We start from the raw sequence: 5,619 nt of genomic DNA on the forward strand, positions 1-5,619 counted from the left end.
TTTGGTTTTGACCAGTCTTCCCATAATACTGTGTTCTTTGCTATTGGCCGTCAGTGGAGGAAGCCCCTGTGCCACCAAGTCGCCTCTCCCATCTCAGATTACTCAGAGTTTGCTTTGTAACTGGTCTAAACATAAGGATGAAAAAAAGAGCATGTTAATTTATAAACACTGATGGGCAATGAAGGAGCATAGTTACAAAAATGAAACAATGAAAATGTGCTTTGGCAGGGGAGTTGGACTGGATGACCCACAGAGGTCCCTTCCAACCCCTAACATCCTGTGATTCTGTGTGATTCTGTATCATTAAAATTACACTAAGCAATAATGTTTTCCGTTTGCCACATTTCATGAGAGTGGATGGATGGCTAATTATCAAGATTTACTTGAAATGGAGTCCTCTTCAAGCTCATTTTCCTGCTCCTATTGTTAAAGATGTGTATCAGAGCCTCTCAGAGTGCTTGCTCTGGGTGACTTGTTCTTTCCCCACCGCACTTTCCCTGCCAGCTCCTTCCTCTTTTTCCTGTTTATTTGTTTCTAGTTTCCTACCATTAAGCACTAGATCCTCACACAGAGACATGGAAGATTTGATGGTTCTCTTCGCCCTTCCCTTCAAGGACTCTTAACTAATATTTCTATTGTATTTGCTAATTAGCCCATACTGGGGAGACCTTTGTGCTGCTTTCCTGTTTATATTTTTCTGAAGAAATATTGCTAACACTTTTTCTATCATGTACCAAAAAATCTTTAATGAATTATTTCCTTGCCAGACTCTTTGTGAGTAGTGTGGGTATAAATTGTTCATTACATTTGGAATGGGATGCCTCATGCTTCCCTGTCCCTACCTGTTAATTTTAGGGAGCTGTTTCTGGACATCCTGCCGTAAGAAATGAACTGAAAAGGTGATGAAGCCAAAGTCATCAGTGAACAAGACAGCCAGGAGCAGACCTGCAATCCTTGGGCTTGCAGAAAAGTCCAAGATGGCTGATGATAAAAAAGAAAGTTATTCAGAAAGAAATCATTAGAGATCATGTTGACAGAAAACAGAGAATCTGTAAAAAAAGTGACACAGCCTGGGTTAACAGCAGCCAGAGGAAGGTGGGAAATGGCTTGTTTGGGGAGTTTACAAAGAAAACAGAAATGGAACAGACAGTTGCTTTCCAGTTGACCAGCAAGTCCAGTTTTATCATGGATTTGTCAGCCCTGGAAGCTACTGTGTTGCAGAGACTTCTCTGAACGTGGCAGAGCCACCAGGCCCATCTTCAGGAAGTGCTTGATGCATGCTTGCTTGCTTCCAAACTGTTTTGTGTTGTCTATTCCCCAGCCAGCTGGCCGACAGCTCTTCTCACCTACATCAACCTTACCGGGAAAATCCAGCAAAGGATTTACAAACCATCTCCCAACCTAGGCAGAATCCCTTCCTTACTCAGCTAAACATGCATTTAAACTTATGCGGCATTTGACTGGCGGGAGGAGCATTTCTGTACTGTTCTTTCAGCTTCTGGTCTGTTGTTATCAGTCTCTTTACTGAGGCACAGAGTCCGGTGTCTTCCCCAGCCCTCACCTTCTGCATCCAGGCCAAGGGCTCTCGGAGCCTGAGCGCCTACGCTGACCCCACCTGAGGCCAGCCAGCGCTTGGGCATTTCCCACCTCCCGGGAGCGTGGGCTCCCCACGATGCTAGGGCCCGTCCCAGAAGGGTGCCCAGCTGCCTCCATCAGCTGCGTGGTGTGGCTGTGAGGACAGGAGGGTGGCAGGCTCAGGCAGAACAGGCAGAGTCGTGCCGACGGGTAAAGCTGCCTCTCTCTCCTTACACCAGCGTGCCTCTGAGCACAAGGTGTGAAGCAAGTTTATACCTGGCAGCAGGGTCACGCTGGGTGTAAGGTACAAGGTAGGTGTCATTAATGTGCTCTCTGTGAAAGAGACCCTCTCCTGGCTCCAAGTTTTGTATGTATAATGTCTCAAATGCAGTTTTTGTGTGAGCCTAGTTATAAAGAAAATGCCTTCAGCCAGGTTCAAGTGTCCCCATCTCAGCCCAAACTTCTGGGTTGAGTTTGTATCTCCGTTGACTCCTGCAGCAGTCTAGCTACTGGGCAGTGCCCTACAGCTTGTGGGGCCACACAGCTGTCATTTTTTCTTTCTTCTCGACCAGACGGCAAAGGTCACTCCCATCAGAGACAAAGGAGTAGGACTGCTCTCCAACATGGCAGAACCAAGCTGCAGTGAGCAAGTCTGTGTTTGGAAAAGGAGGTGCCAGCTGACCTTCGCCTGTGCTGCGCCCGGAGGGCATACGAGCGCATTGCCCCGGGCCAAGGCTCACATGACACAATTTCTGCAAGCTGAAGGCATGGCGGAATGTGACAGCTGCTGCAGAAAGACAGCACCAATCCCCTGCTTGGGGACACTGCTTGGGATGGACTTCTGCCCTGGGATGTCTCACTGACTTTTTACAAGGCATTTCTGGGGGTACACATTCTTCGGAGAAACACCTTCGCTACCAAGTATCTCCCTTTACACATATACTCAGACACCCTCTCTCTTTGAAATTTGCTAGTAGCTTTTTCTCTTCGGTCTGGTGTTGAGCTTAAGGGACTAAACCAAACTGAAACTCAAGAGACCTCATTTAACAAAAGCCCCAGTCTCTTTGTTTTCATGCTGGCCTCTGAAGTACATTCCCGCAAGCTGCTGTCACACATCAAACCCACGCTCCTGCAGGAGAGGTGAAGGAAGAAGGCAGCAACACAGCCCCCCTGGCAGACTAAACCTGTGTCACTCACTGACTAATGGAAGAGGCACAAACACCACACACAGGCGCTTGGCTTGACACCGAGACAGCAAACTGGAAATGGATAGGGTGGAGAGATCTGCTAATGCATGAAACAGAAACAAAGCAGCGAAAGAAATGGGTGGATTTCTCTTGTCCTCCACATTTGTGACGGGAAACACAGAGTTCAAGGTGGTCGAGCAGTGTCCCTCTCAGCTGGCAGCAGCTCTTTGAAGACAAAGGCAGCTGCAGCTAAACCACCCAGCAACACTGGCTTTGTGCAGACTTGCCCGTGCTGTGGCTTCTGACCAGGCATTCTTGCTCTCCCCTCCTCCCTGCAGCTTTCCAGCCACCTGCTGCCACTTTCAGATTTATGCCTGCTATATATGTTCATTTTAATCTCTCCTGAATCCTGAATACATTTTTTGAAGGGAAGATGAAACTGGATGTATTTTCAAGCCAGGTTTTTTAAGGAAGCAAGTTTTATGTGATCTGTCAGACCAGTAAACTTTTTTTACCTCCCCTTCAGCCATATTTGAGACAGGAGAAGTGATCTGAACTGTAAGTTTCTACGGGCAGAAGAAGATTGATAAATAAGACACAATCCTCACACTGAGAAGACAACGGAGCCGTTCTTTCCCTTTGCTGCTGGTAGCATGAGAGACAGGCGGATATTACAGTAGGATATTACGTGGGGATGCATTTGTTATGTTGGGGGGGGGCAACTAGAAAAATGGGGCAGCATGCCAGAGAAAACCATTCTGAATTGGTTATGCTGCTCACAGAGCGGCTACAGATCATATGATTGAGGCACGTGCATGGGGAGTACAGATCCTGCAGCAGAGAGCGTCTGTGGGGCCAGCATGTAATATCAGGATGTGCCTTCCGGTGGGGTCACTGGGACAGTATCCCAGCACCAGGACAGCATCCCCCCCTGCAGCACCCTTTTGCCTGCCCCACAGGCTGAGCACAGCCTCCATGTGTCCGCAGGGGGAAGGCTGTCGCAACAGGACTTTTTCTGCAGCACTAGAAATGAAAACCTGGCCTTGCTGCAAGGCAGTCAGAGCAGGGAGCTCGCTTAGATGAGGTTTGTGGTCAGTATGAGACCTAACAAAGCAATACTTTTATGCACACATATATTTGTGTGTGTGTCTGTGTATATATATATATATAAAAATGTAAAATCTGACTACCTGAAGGAAACTGCAACAGGTTTGCAGGAGGACTAGGTCCCTGCAGGACTAGATGTCAGTCTAATGAGAGTTTTGTTTCAGACAGGCACAGGCCAGCCGCAGTTGTGCGCAGCAGGCCAGGCTGCTGACCACATTCGTTCCCAGGCAGGAAAGCTTGAGCTGGTGAGGACGCAGCTGCATTCAGCACAGCTCTCCTGCTTCCTTATTTGCTTGACTTGCCCGAGGCCCCGCTTCCCTCATGCACCCAGCTCCTTTCCTGTGCCTAACGCGCTGCACCCGCTCCTGTTCAGCTTCTTGGCCAGAAAGCAGAACTGTATAGGGCAGGGGCAACCCAGATTATTTTCCTCACTCTGTTGCTATTGAGACCTTCTGCTGAATTAGAAAAGAAGAAAAAAAAAAAAAAAAAAAGATGAAAAAGATGGGGGAAGACAGACGAGTATTAAGGATTTCACTCAGGTGTCCCAGCAAGAGTTTAGGCTGCCTTGGATCACCTCTCTACTCCAAGATGGCTTTTCCTAAGCGCCTCACTCCCTATTCCTAACTCAGAAACTCACCCAGGTGCTGTGTGGAAGGGTACAGAGGAGGCACAGATGGGCACTCACAGACACAAGGATCTTTTTACTTTTTTTAAGCTTCTGCTGAAGCTACGCCTGGCAAGCTTGCTGGGCTGCAAAGAAGCACTCGCCCTTTTCCTCTTTGATGCTGTCTCAGTTGCACCCAGCAGTTCTCAAGAAGATGGGGCTAGACCGGAGATTGTGACTAATCGTTATTGATGGTGAAGTAACTGTACTCCACAGCCTGGGGCGGGGGAGAAGCCCAGGCCCTGGCAGCTCTGCAGCTCAGCTCCACCCCAGCCAGAGCTGGAGGTCCATTTCTCTGCTCTGCAGCGAACAGAGGCTGCTGTGAGTTACAAGTGCCTGGGCTGCAATCTGGAGCCAAGCCCTCCTTCTGTGCGCTGCCTTTTCCTGCCTGCCCCACACCTTCTTACTCCTCGCCTGGAGAACGGGTGGGTTTGAAGAGAAGGGTGAGAATACCCTGTTTGCTGTGTTCAGGAGAAACGCTCCTGAGGCAATGCTCTTACTTAGATGTCTAAGAACCGAAACACAAGGAATAGATATTAATACTTCTATGTGCCTGCTCTTAGCATGGGAAAGAGATTTTCTTCAGAGACTTCTGGGTTCCTCTTCTGCATGGTACAAAGACAACCCCCCATTAGTGCCCCTGCGTTCAGGGGCCACAGAAGGGAAGACAAAAGAACAGGAGGCTTGTGAATCCTGCCATGGGACAGCACCATGTACAAGACAGCTGTCAGGATGGGTGTGCTCACAAAGGTACAAAATAAGTTATGCTTGCAAAAATGTGGGGATAAACCTCTGAAAAAGCAGCTTGTTAGTCCTCAGTATGACTACATGCAGGTAGTACAATGGAAGAGCTGTATCTTATACTATAGACACTGCAAAGCAACTTATGTGTGTCACAGCTGATCCGAATATCCACTGAATTTCAGCTCTCAGGATACACATCTCAAACTGTGTGCCTGAAGTTTCCCTTCTTACATAAAACTCCTCCTGTCTTGTGTTCTTAGAGAAACAAGTAGCAGATAACAACATCCCAAACTTTGGCAAAAGCAAGTCACTCAGATACCACGGGGTTTAATTCACCTCACG

Source organism: Opisthocomus hoazin, chromosome 1, assembly GCF_030867145.1.
Source record: "Opisthocomus hoazin isolate bOpiHoa1 chromosome 1, bOpiHoa1.hap1, whole genome shotgun sequence".
NCBI classification, from domain to species: domain Eukaryota; kingdom Metazoa; phylum Chordata; class Aves; order Opisthocomiformes; family Opisthocomidae; genus Opisthocomus; species Opisthocomus hoazin.